Below are 14,037 nucleotides of genomic sequence, written 5' to 3' on the forward strand. Positions count from 1 at the left end.
TGTGTAGACCGGAAGAAGCACAAAGTAAAAAAAAAAAAAAAAAATATACAAAGCTGGCTCCTCCCCCTTCCCAACCCTCCAGTTTGAAAAATTGTGCTGGAGGTAGCAGTACAGGAAAGGAGCTCTTGCTCAATGAGAAAAGGAGATTTATGGTAGACTTACCATAGTTAAATCTTTTTCTGCGAGGTACACTGGATTCCACAGGGAATACATCGGGGGTGTAGAGTTGGATCCGAGGCACCAACAGGCTAAAGCTTTGACTGTTCGCAGGATGCACTGCACCGCCTCCTCTATAACCCAACCTCCAGGCACTGGAAGTCAGTTTCGTTAACCAGCCGAATGCAGTAGCAGGTAAAAAACGGCAGATGTTAGTCACATAGAACCACATTCTCACGACAGGAGAAGGGACCAGTGGCTAATGCCATACAAACCCAAAGAAGCTAAGTCTGTCAGGGTGGGCACCCTGTGGAATCCAGTGTACCTCGCAGAAAGATTTAACTATGGTAAGTCTACCATAAATCTCCTTTTCTGCAGCGGGGTTCACTGGGATTCCACAGGGAATACATCGGGGACGTCCTAAAGCAGTTCCTCATGGAAGGAGACGCACCGTAGAGGGCATAAGACGCCGGCGTCCAAAGGAAGCATCCTGGGTGGCGGAAGTATCTAATGAACGTGTTCACAGAGGACCACGTAGCCACCTTGGCACAATTGTTCAGCGGATGCACCATGGCGAGCCGCCCAAACAAGTCCAACAGACCATGTAGAATGGGCTTTGATAGCAGCAGGAGCCGGGAGTCCAGCCTGCGCATAGGCTTGTGCAATCACCATTCTAATCCATCTGGCCAAGGTTTGCTTATTCGCAGGCCAGACACGTTTGTGAAACACAAATTACAAACCGGGTATCTGATCTCCTAAAAGGGGCAGTCCTCTCCACATAGATCGGGAGATCCCGTACCACATCCAAAGACCTGGTTTGTCTTCCAAAGAACGAAAAGATAAAAGCCGGAACCACAATCTCTTAGTTAAGATGTAAAGAAGATACCACTTTAGGTAGATAACTAGGGTGAGTTCGAAGAACTGCCTGGACGCGGTGAAGCAGCAAAAAGAGTGGACGACAGGACAAAGCGCCTAAGTCCGACACCCTCCTAGCAGAGGCAATAGCCAACAGGAACACGACCTTAAGTGTAAGGCATTTAAGGTCCACAGACTCAAGTGGTTTTAGACAACAGACAGATCCCATGGAGCTACATGAGGGACATAGGGAGGCTGAATCCGTAAAACACCATGAGTGAAAGTATGAACGTCAGGTATAGACGCAATTTTTCTCTGAAATCACACTGACAAGGCAGAAATATGAACCTTGAGGATGGTCAGACGAAGGCCTAAATCTAGGCCTTGTTGCAGAAAAGCCAAAAGCCTGGAAGTTCTGAACGAATAGGCATCATAATTCTTAGCAGCACACCATGTGAAGTAAGAGTTCCAGACCCTGTAATAAATCCGTGCAGAAGCCGGTTTGCGGGCCTTCAACATAGTTTGAATAACCGCCTCGGAGAATCCCTTGGCCCTCAGAAGTGAAGCTTCAAGAGCCACGCCGTCAAAGCCAGTCTGGCCAGGTCCGGACAGACACAAGGGCCCTGAAGGAGGAGGTCTGGTCACTGAGGAGGTAGAAGAGGACGCTCTATCGATAGACGCTGCAGGTCTGTGAACCAATGCCATATGGGCCACGCTGCAGCGACTAGAAGTAGCATTCCTCTTTCTTGCTTGAACTTCTGTAGTACCCTGGGCAGGAGTGACACTGGAGGGAACACGTAGGGCAGCCGAAAGTAGAATGGAACTGCCAGTGCGGTGTGGACGCTGCTTGAGGATCCCTTGTCCTTGATCCGAAGACCTGAACCTTGTGATTGTGTCGACACACCATCAGGTCTACATCTGGTAGGCTCCACTTGTCCACTAGGAGTTGAAAGACTTCCGGATGAAGACTCCACTTGCCGGCGTGAACATCCTGACGACTGAGGAAATCTGCTTCACAATTGAGGACTCCGGAAATGAACACTCCCGATATTGCTGGCTGATGGCGTTCCACCCAACGGAGGATTTTTGATACTTCCAGCATTGCCATGCGGCTTCGAGTACCGCCTTGATGATTTATGTACGCCACCGTGGTGGCGCTGTCTGATTGTACTTGAACAGGCCTGTTCTGTACCAGAGGCAGGGCAAGCGTCAATGCATTGAACACTGCCCGCAATTCCAGAATGTTTATCGGTAGGAGATATTCCTCCCTGGTCCACCGACCCTGGAGAGAGTGTTGCTCCAACACCGCGCCCCAACCCCGCAGACTGGCGTCCGTTGTCAGGAGGACCCAGTTGGAGATCCAGAAGGGATGGCCCTTGCTCAACTGTTGGTCCTGTAGCCACCAGCTCAGTGACGGACGAACCTCTGGAGTCAAGGAGATCATTTGAGACCTGATCCGATGAGGCAGGCCGTCCCACTTGGAAAGGATTAACTTCTGCAGAGAGCGGGAATGAAATAAAGCGTACTCTACCATGTCGAAAGCCGACACCAGCCTAGTACTTGCATCGCCGAGTGTATCGATACACTTGGGCGAGAGAGGAAGTATCTGATCCTGTCCTGAAGTTTCAGGACTTTCTCTGAAGACAGAAACAATCTCTAGCTGTGTGTGTTCAGTAGTGCCCCCAGGTGCACCATGCTCTGAGCAGGGACCAGCGAGGACTTTTTCCAGTTGATGAGCCAACCGTGGGCTTGTAGGAATTGGACTGTCAGTTCCAAATGACTGAACATCTTGGGAGTTCGCCAGGGATAAGCAAGTCGTCCAGATACGGCAGGATCCAAATTCCCTGACAGCGGAGAAGGGCCGTTATCACGGCCATGACCTTGGTGAAGATCGGAGGGGCCGTGGCCAGTCCAAATGGCAGAGCCTGGAACTGATAATGTAGGTTGCCAATAGCAAACCGAAGATATTGCTGATGCGATATGGCAATAGGTATATGCAGGTAAGCATTCTGTATGTCCAGGGATACCATATAGTCTTTGGGTTCCATGGCCAGTACAATAGAGCGCAGAGTTTCCATACGGAATTTGGACACTCATACAAAGTTGTTCAATGATTTGAGGTTGCGTATAGGCCAGAAGGACCCATTTGGGCTTGCGCTTTCAATGGATCCGAAGGGATAACCGTTGAGCAGAACTGGCGAGGGAGACGTTTCTTGAAAGAGATTGCGTACCCGTGAGAGACAACTTCCTGCACCCAGGTGTCTGAAGTGGTCTTTAACCAGGCCTGGGCGAACTGCAGAAGTCGGCCTCTCACCCTGGGGTACCCCAGGGGGAGGCCCGCCCCGTCATGCAGCAGGCTTGTCCTGTTTGGAAGCAGGCTGACGGGCGCGCCCAGGATTGTTTAGTTTTGGGCGTAATGGTTTTGGAAGCACGAGCCTGTCTCGGGTACGCCTGACCTTTTGCTTTCCCTGGAAGTCGAAAGGAACGAAAAGTGGTACTCTTAACCTTCGGAGCAGAAGGATTAGTACTTGGGAGAAACGCAGTCCTAGCAGCCGCCATGTCAGTCACAATCTTGTTCAGATCCTCCCCAAAAAGGATGTCTCCCTTAAAAGGGAGCACCTCCAAGGTCTTTTTGGAGTCCAGGTCCACCTTCCATGACCTTAACCACAGAATTCGGCGAGCCAGGATAAACGTAGTAGACGCCTTGGCCGCCATAACACGTGCCTCAGAGGCAGTCTCCTGAATATAGTGGGAGGCTGTGGTAATAGTAGACAGATATTGTCTGGCAGTGTCAGAAAAATCCCGAGGCAGGTCATCCTCAATTGCCTGTACCCATGCTTCAATTCCTTTCGCAGCCCAGGAGGCTGCTGTAGTGGGTATATGTATGTATGTGTATATATATATATATATATATATATATATATATATATATATATATACATATATATATGTGTGTGTATATATATATATATATATATATATATATATATATATATATAACAATGCACAGTAAATACTGGATGTATACCACAGAATACTTGTACTAAATATTCAGATAGCAGTACACTTGTTCTTGACTAACACTGTCTAAAATGACATGTAGAATACTTAAGTGTCTGTAAATGCACAGCGCTGATGAGACAGGTGGCTTTACAGAGGAGACAGTGCCCTGCAGTCCTGGAGATCAGCTCAGCTATGTGAAGATGGCACCAAAATCTCTGTCAGGGAGTGAGGGAGAGTGAAATGCAGCTCCAGGGCGGGAACACCAGCAGTATATAGCGGCCGGAGCTGGGGAAGGAGCTACAGGTCAGCGCCTTATCTCCTATGCTGGTCCTCACTACCGGGTACTGTGGAGCCTATGTAAAACGGATTTTAGTAAAGCCGACCTGTGTTCCCATGTCCTGGTGGATATAGTGGGGTCCCTGTGCAGTACAGTTTCCACACCAGCGGCGCGGTCTGTCTCCTGGAGACGGACCGCGAATTACCGGCGGGTCCCACCTGGGGGACCCACTTACCTCCTCCCTGCCGTGCAGCCACGCCATCCTGGAGAGTATTAGCGGGTGTGCCTGATGACTGGTGAGCCTCCACTGCATGTACCCACGAACCCGGCAGCGGGAGTATGCAGTGCTGCTGGGGAGGTGACGGAGCCGCAGCACAGTATGACACAGTGACATATAAAGTGCTGCGGCCCTTGAAGTCTTAAAAAGCACTTTTCAGGGCTGCCTAGTGCAGCCCCACCTGTTGGTGCCTGCAGTGCAGGTCACTAACTTACAAACTAGTGTTCACTCTAGGCTGTTTTACCAGGGAGCCGCGCCCTGCCCGATTTTTTAAGGGCAAAACCCGCCCTGCCCTTTCTGCGGCGTCCTGCTATGCGCACGGCATCCATTCACGCTGTCAGAGAGCTTGGGGGAAGCCCAGCACCTCCGTAGGTGCTGGGCACGCCCCCAACAGTGACGCCGCCGGCCGCCCCCGTCTGTGGACTGAACCGCCCACTTGTATTATGTGCAAGTGGCCACGCCCCATATTTGCATAGCCACGCGCGTTTGTACCCCTCGCGGACCCGCGCCCTGCCCGTCCCCTACCGTGAACACTACAAACTGAGCTCCAGTGCCTGGAGACGGGGTTATAGAGGGGGCAGTGCAGTGCATCCTGGGAACAGTCAAAGCTTTAGCCTGTTGGTGCCTCGGATCAAGATCCAACTCTACACCCCCGATGTATTCCCTGTGGAATCCCAGTGTACCCCACTGCAGAACACTTTTTTCCTTAAATTTTTCTGTGGGCCGATCCAACCTGCTGAAAGGAGGGTGAAGGATTCCAGAACTGTATTAACACTTACAGTGAGACAAAGATCCCATTGGAAGGGATCAGCATCTCACACAGATGAACTCTGAAGTAAGAGCAGTGAGTACATTAAGGCAGCTTTCCCCTCTCTAGTAGCACTTTTTCTCCCACTGAGGGGGGAGCAGGGGCAGCGTCTATTAGTTGGCTGAGCGGAGTATGTACGGGTACCCGGCGGCAGCGCATACAGCCAGGGCACCGGAGCGGCGGTCAGACCGCGTCCAGCGGAGGGACCGCACACTAAGTTAGAGGCGCTGCTGGCAGGGGACGAGAGTGGACAGCAGGAGCTCTCCCAGTAGACAACACTGAGCCGTGGAGATCTACAGTGATGGCATACACCCTCAGGTCTCACGGCAGGCGCGCTGAGTGTTTGGAGCTAGGAGGCAGGGGGAGTCCGTTAACTCCATACAGTAAAGTCTCCGATGTGCATCGAAAATTTCAGTTGCGGTCATTTTGTTTTACCAGCAAGGCTCGCATTTAGAGGTGGGCAGTCCTCTCTGAGGAGGGAGGGCTTAGTTTATTATTGTCTGTCAGAGCCCACAAGGGGGATTTCAGCCACAAACATAAGCAAAGGCTATAAAACAGTGGATAAAATACTAGCTATGTTTAGAAAGATTTATAAGTACTCTATTTCAGAAAGATCACGTGACGTAAAGTGATTTATAAAGTTTATATTTCTCTTTCATCCACTAGGGGACACTGGAGTTCCTTATACAGTAGGGGTGTGAAGCTTGCAACCGGAGGTGTGGCACATTCAGAGAAATGGATTTATCAGTAAGTACCAAAATCCTCTTTTTTTCTTCCAAAAGGACACTGCTGACATGTCCTGCTGAGAAGGAGCGACAAAATTTCTCAACCCGGACAACTCAAGCTGTTTTAACAGTTTTTCTTACTTTCTAATTGTTAAAATTTAATTCTAGTTCAGCTGTGCGACTCCCAATTTTTCATTGCTCCCTATATCGACACGGGCTTCCTCCTCCTACTCTAATAGGGTGAAAGCACTGCTGATTGGTTTGGGTATGTGCATTAAACATGTCTAAAAGCACCAACGAAGACCACAAAAACTTGCTACGTATGTTCAAGAGCACCACAAAAACTTACTACGTATGTTCAGAGCACCAATGTTAGCAGCTCCGGGGTGTGCGATACATGTTCGGGAATGGACGCTCAATGTGGGAGTAGTGGTCCGTCCGGGTCATGGGAAAGTGCCCTGGCAGATATTTCTAAGGAAATGGCGGAATCCCGCAAGCAACATTAAGAATGGGCTGCGGGTTTTTCAAAAACCATGGAGGAATTCCTAATTAGAGTTACTCTGCCCGCACAGGTAAAAAAGAATGTGTGTAAAGCGGTTAAGAGACCCCTCCCTCTCCTGCAGGAAGAGTCGGAGGAGGGGGAGGGTCTCAGAGGAGGAGGAGGAGGAAGGAGAGAGACGAGGCGATAACGGACATCAGTCCTCTGGAGGAGGATGCTGAGGTCAGGGGGTTAGAATCCCTTATACAAGCGATAAAAGAGGTCCTTAACTTCATGGAAGAAGAGGTTAAAGAACTTGAGGTCTTTGAACTCAGTCTCAGAAACCGCAAACAGCAGTCTTTCCAATTCCTCAGACTCTCCAGGATCAGATGGGGGAGGCTTTGAAGCAGCCAGATAGATGCTTCCAGATCCCTAAAAAGTTCACGGCTAATAACCCACTACCCAAGGGTGTCATGTCTAAGTGGGAGGTTCTGCCGATTGTGGATGCCTCCCTGGCTAGACTGTCAAAGAAGACAATATTACAGATTCCAAACGTAACTACACTAAAGGATGTGTCGGATCGTAAGTTGGATACGGCACTAAAATCTATCTTTGTAGCAGCAGGAGAATCACAAAGGCCTATGATTATTAGTGCTTGGATGAACAAGGCTATTGTAGCATGGCCTGGTCAGATTGTTCAGGCAGTAATAGAAGATAGTAGCCTAGAAGAAATAGTTAGACTACCGGTGCATATCCGTGAGTCAGCTACATACATTTGCCAAGCTACAAAGGATGCTAGCAGGAGAGCGTCACGCATCTCGGCTTCGGCTATATCGGCCAGAAGGATTCTGTGGCCCAGAGAATGGCAAGTGGACATTGATTCCAAGAAGGCAGCAGAGGTGATCCCCTTTGTAGAGGAGGCTTTATTTGGTCTGGAATTAGACAAGTGGATTTCACAGCCAACGGATACCTTACTCTCTGCAGACTTGAATCCAGTACAGCCCCCAAGTGAGTCATCCGTTGTGACGGAACCAGACAAGATTTTGCCCAATTTATGATCCACCCGTGGTTCTGCAGACACGTCATTTGTCTGTTGCAGATGACATAAGAGCAATTCCTGCGTATGTGCCAGGATTAAAAGATCGTGAGGTATGGAAATATCCTTATCACCTGCTGGCGGAGATAAGCTGCTATTACCACCATAATCTTGGTAAATACTCTGGGAGCTGTGGCTAACCCAAAAGGTAGGGCCTGGAACAGAAACTGCTGTTGGAAGGATAGCGAACATGAGATAGCACTGATGGGATAGTGCTATAGGAACATGTAGGTAAGCATCCTGTATATCCAGGGATACCATATAATCCCCTGGCTCCATGGCCAAAATGATGGAACGTAACGTCTCCATGTGAAACCGAGGTACCCAAATGTATTTGTTCAGTACTTTGAGATTGAGAATGTGCCGAAATAACCCATTCTGCTTCTGAACTAAAAACAGGTTGGAGTAAAAAGGAGGAACTGGAATGATCACTTCTGAGTGAAGCAATTTCTGAACTGCCTCTAACAAAGCCCTGGCCTTCGTCTCTATCCGAGACAGGCTGGTACCAAAAAACCTTCGAGGGTGCTTCTTGCAGGCAAACGCATAACCTAGAGATACCGCTTCCTGCACCCAGGCATCTGTTGTAGGCTGCTGCCAGATCTGTGCAAACTGAAGAAGTCGGCCCCCAACCCTGGGCTCCCCCAGGTGGAGGCCCGCACCATCAGGCTGATGGCTTATCTGTTTTCCAAACCGTTCCCCTGGTAGCCCAATGCTTTTTAGTCTTACCAGACTTCTTGTATTGGGGCTGCTTGCCATCACTTTTTCCTTTAGCTTTTCCTTGAGACCGAAAGGGACGAAAAGCCGGAACTTTAGGTTTGAAATTGTATGTGGAAGGAAACTTTACTTTCTTGGAGTCTGCTTCTGACTCCAGAATATCTGTTAATTCTTTACCAAAAAGAATATCTCCAGAAAAGGGCAAAGATTCCAAAACCTACTTAGATTCTGAATCAGCTTTCCACGTACATAGCCAAACTGCTCTGCGAGCAGCTATTGTTGAAGCTGATGCCCTGGAGGCAATAGTACCCATATCCAATGATGCTTCTTTCAAGAACATTGCAGCCTGTTTTATACGTGCTATATGGGATTTTGCTCTCTAGAAGCTATTGAAAAATCCCCCTCCAATGCATCAGTCCAGGCAGCCACTGCCTTTGCCATCCAAGCTGAAGCCATGGCTGGCCTTATGACTGCCCCAGACAGGGAAAAAAATAAGATTTTACTTACCGATAAATCTATTTCTCGTAGTCCGTAGTGGACGCTGGGACTCCGTAAGGACCATGGGGAATAGCGGCTCCGCAGGAGACAGGGCACAAAATAAAAGCTTAAGGATCAGGTGGTGTGCACTGGCTCCTCCCCCTATGACCCTCCTCCAAGCCTCAGTTAGGATACTGTGCCCGGACGAGCGTACATAATAAGGAAGGATATTGAATCCCGGGTAAGACTCATACCAGCCACACCAATCACACCGTACAACTTGTGATCTGAACCCAGTTAACAGTATGATAAACGCAAAGGAGCCTCTGAAAAGATGGCTCACAACAATAATAACCCGAATCTTTGTAACAATAACTATATACAAGTATTGCAGACAATCCGCACTAGGGATGGGCGCCCAGCATCCACTACGGACTACGAGAAATAGATTTATCGGTAAGTAAAATCTTATTTTCTCTGACGTCCTAGTGGATGCTGGGACTCCGTAAGGACCATGGGGATTATACCAAAGCTCCCAAACGGGCGGGAGAGTGCGGATGACTCTGCAGCACCGAATGAGAGAACTCCAGGTCCTCCTCAGCCAGGGTATCAAATTTGTAGAATTTAGCAAACGTGTTTGCCCCTGACCAAGTAGCTGCTCGGCAAAGTTGTAAAGCCGAGACCCCTCGGGCAGCCGCCCAAGATGAGCCCACTTTCCTTGTGGAATGGGCTTTTACTGATTTTGGCTGTGGCAATCCTGCCACAGAATGTGCAAGCTGAATTGTACTACAAATCCAACGAGCAATCGTCTGCTTAGAAGCAGGAGCACCCAGCTTGTTGGGTGCATACAGGATAAACAGCGAGTCAGATTTTCTGACTCCAGCCGTCCTGGAAACATATATTTTCAAGGCCCTGACAACGTCAAGCAACTTAGAGTCCTCTAAGTCCCTGGTAGCCGCAGGTACCACAATAGGTTGGTTCATGTGAAATGTAGAAACCACCTTAGGTAGAAATTGAGGACGAGTCCTCAATTCCGCCCTGTCAGAATGAAAAATTAAGTAAGGGCTTTTATATGATAAAGCCGCCAATTCTGACACACGCCTGGCTGAAGCCAAGGCTAACAGCATCGACACCTTCCATGTGAGATATTTTAAGTCCACAGTGGAAAGTGGTTCAAACCAATGTGACTTTAGAAAACTCAACACCACATTGAGATCCCAAGGTGCCACTGGAGGCACAAAAGGAGGCTGTATGTGCAGCACCCCTTTTACAAATGTCTGAACTTCAGGTACTGAAGCCAGTTCTTTCTGGAAGAAAATCGACAGGGCCGAAATTTGAACCTTAATGGACCCTAATTTTAGGCCCATAGACAGTCCTGTTTGCAGGAAATGAAGGAAACGACCCAGTTGAAATTCCTCTGTAGGGGCCTTCTTGGCCTCACACCACGCAACATATTTACGCCAGATGCGGTGATAATGTTTTGCGGTTACGTCCTTCCTGGCTTTGACCAGAGTAGGGATGACTTCTTCTGGAATGCCTTTTTCCCTCAGGATCCGGCGTTCAACCGCCATGCCGTCAAACGCAGCCGCGGTAAGTCCTGGAACAGACAAGGCCCCTGCAGTAGCAGGTCCTTTCTTAGAGGTAGAGGCCACGGTTCGTCCGTGAGCATCTCTTGAAGTTCCGGGTACCAAGTCCGTCTTGGCCAATCCGGAACCACGAGTATAGTTCTTACTCCTCTCCTTCTTATGATTCTCAGTACTTTTGGTATGAGAGGCAGAGGAGGGAACACATACACTGACTGGTACACCCACGGCGTTACCAGAGCGTCCACTGCTATTGCCTGAGGGTCCCTTGACCTGGCGCAATATCTGTCCAGTTTTTTGTTTAGACGTGACGCCATCATGTCCACCTTTGGTTTTTCCCAACGGTTTACAATCAGGTGGAAGACTTCTGGGTGAAGTCCCCACTCTCCCGGGTGAAGGTCGTGTCTGCTGAGGAAGTCTGCTTCCCAGTTGTCCACTCCCGGAATGAATACTGCTGACAGTGCTATCACATGATTTTCCGCCCAGCGAAGAATCCTTGCAGCTTCTGCCATTGCCCTCCTGCTTCTCGTGCCGCCCTGTCTGTTTACGTGGGCGACTGACGTGATGTTGTCCGATTGGATCAACACCGCCTGACCCTGAAGCAGAGGTTTTGCTTGACTTAGGGCATTGTAAATGGCCCTTAGTTCCAGAATGTTTATATGAAGAGACGTTTCCAAGCTTGACCACAGGCCCTGGAAATTCCTTCCCTGTGTGACTGCTCCCCAGCCTCTCAGGCTGGCATCCGTGGTTACCAGGATCCAATCCTGAATGCCAAATCTGCGGCCCTCTAGTAGATGAGCACTCTGCAGCCACCACAGGAGAGACACCCTTGTCCTTGGCGACAGGGTTATCCGCTGATGCATCTGCAGATGCGATCCGGACCATTTGTCCAGTAGATCCCACTGAAATGTTCTTGCATGGAATCTTCCGAATGGAATCGCTTCGTAAGAAGCCACCATTTTCCCCAGGACCCTCGTGCACTGATGCACTGAGACCTGTCCTGGTTTTAGGAGGTTCCTGACTAGCTCGGATAACTCCCTGGCCTTCTCCTCCGGGAGAAACACCTTCTTCTGGACTGTGTCCAGAATCATTCCTAGGAACAGTAGACGTGTCGTTGGAATCAGCTGCAATTTTGGAATATTTAGAATCCACCCGTATTGACGTAACACTACCTGAGATAGTGCTACTCCGACTTCTAACTGTTCCCTGGATCTTGCCCTTATCAGGAGATCGTCCAAGTAAGGGATAATTAAAATGCCTTTTCTTCTTAGAAGAATCATCATTTCGGCCATTACCTTGGTAAAGACCCGAGGTGCCGTGGACAATCCAAACGGCAGCGTCTGAAACTGATAATGACAGTTTTGTACTACAAACCTGAGGTACCCTTGGTGAGAAGGGTATATCGGGACGTGGAGATAAGCATCTTTGATGTCCAGAGACACCATATAGTCCCCTTCTTCCAGGTTTGCTATCACTGCTCTGAGTGACTCCATCTTGAATTTGAACCTTTTTATGTAAGTGTTCAAGGATTTCAGATTTAAAATTGGTCTCACCGAGCCGTCCGGCTTCGGTACCACAAACAGCGTGGAATAATACCCCTTTCCTTGTTGCAGGAGGGGTACCTTGATTATCACCTGCTGGGAATACAGCTTGTGAATGGCTTCCAAAACTGCCTCCCTGTCGGAGGGAGACTTTGGTAAAGCAGACTTCAGGAAACGACGAGGGGGAAACGCCTCGAATTCCAGTTTGTACCCCTGCGATACTACCTGTAGAATCCAGGGATCCACTTGCGAGTGAGCCCACTGCGCGTTGAAATTCTTGAGACGGGCCCCCACCATATCTGAGTCTGCTTGTAAAGCCCCAGCGTCATGCTGAAGACTTGGCAGAAGCAGGGGAGGGCTTCTGCTCCTGTGAAGCGGCTGCATGGTGCAGTCTTTTTCCTCTTCCTCTGCCCCGGGGCAGAAAAGAGTGGCCTTTTGCTCGCTTGTACTTATGGGAACGAAAGGACTGAGTTTGAAAAGACGGTGTCTTTTTCTGCTGATGTGGAGTGACCTGGGGTAAAAAGGTGGATTTTCCAGCCGTTGCCGTGGCCACCAGGTCCGATAGACCAGCCCCAAATAACTCCTCCCCTTTATACGGCAATACTTCCATGTGCCGTTTGGAATCCGCATCCCCTGACCACTGTCGCGTCCATAACGCTCTTCTGGCAGAGATGGACATAGCACTTACTCTTGATGCCAGGGTGCAAATATCCCTCTGTGCATCACGCATATATAGTAATGCATCCTTTAAATGTTCTATAGTTAACAAAATATTGTCCCTATCCAGGGTATCAATATTCTCGGTCAGGGACTCCGACCATGCGACTCCAGCACTGCACATCCAGGCTGAGGCGATTGCTGGTCGCAGTATAACACCAGTATGTGTGTATATACTTTTTAGGATATTTTCCAGCCTTCTATCAGCTGGTTCTTTTAGGGTAGCCGTATCAGGAGACGGTAACGCTACTTGTTTTGATAAACGTGTGAGCGCCTTATCTACCCTAGGGGGTGTTTCCCAACGCGCCCTAACCTCTGGCGGGAAAGGATATAATGCTAATAATTTTTTAGAAATTAGCTGTTTTTTATCGGGGGAAACCCACGCTTTTTCACACACCTCATTTATTTCCTCTGACTCAGGAAAAAATATTGGTAGTTTTTTCTCACCCCACATAATACCCTTCTTTGTGGTACTTGTAGTGTCAGAAAGGTTCAATGCCTCTTTCATTGCCGTGATCATGTAACGTGTGGCCCTACTGGACATTACGTTTGTCTCGTCACCGTCGACACTAGACTCAGTATCTGTGTCAGGGTCTGTGTCGACCCACTGAGGTAACGGGCGTTTTGACATTATCACTTAATTGTTTAAATACAATCATCCAGTCAGGTGTCGACTCCCTAGGGGGTGACATCACCAACACAGGCAACTGCTCCGCCTCCACATAATTTTCCTCCTCATACATGTCGACACACGCGTACCGACACACAGCACACACACCGGGAATGCTCTGATAGAGGACAGGACCCCACTTAGCCCTTTGGAGAGACAGAGGGAGAGTCTGCCAGCACACACCCAGCGCTATATATATATATATATATATATATATATATATATATATATATATATATATATATATATATATATATATATATATATATACAGGGATAACCTTATATAAGTGTTATTCCCTTATAGCTGCTGTTATCGTTATTTGCTGCCAAAAATGCCCCCCCTTCTCTTTTTTACCCTGATTCTGAAGCAGGACTGCAGGGGAGAGTCAGGGAGCCGTCCTTCCAGCGGAGCTGTGAGGGAAAATGGCGCTTGTGTGCTGAGGAGATAGGCTCCGCCCCTTCACGACGTCCTTATCTCCCGCTTTTTTGTGTAAAATGGCAGGGGATTAAAATACATCCATATAGCCCAGGAGCTATATGTGATGTATTCTGTTTTGCCACCTAAGGTATTCTGTTATATTGCGTCTCAGGGCGCTCCCCCCCCAGCGCCCTGCACCCTCAGTGACCGGAGTGTGAAGTGTGCTGAGAGCAATGGCGC

General features: G+C 48.9%; 1 protein-coding gene across 1 annotated transcript in view; it reads right to left on the reverse strand.

The window, feature by feature from the left end:
• SUPT16H (SPT16 homolog, facilitates chromatin remodeling subunit) overlaps positions 1-14,037 on the reverse strand; it is a 162,799-nt gene that overhangs the window by 94,674 nt on the left and 54,088 nt on the right. The gene's annotated exons all lie outside the window — the stretch shown is intronic.

This window comes from Pseudophryne corroboree, chromosome 1 (assembly GCF_028390025.1).
Source record: "Pseudophryne corroboree isolate aPseCor3 chromosome 1, aPseCor3.hap2, whole genome shotgun sequence".
Classification (NCBI taxonomy): Eukaryota; Metazoa; Chordata; class Amphibia; order Anura; family Myobatrachidae; genus Pseudophryne; species Pseudophryne corroboree.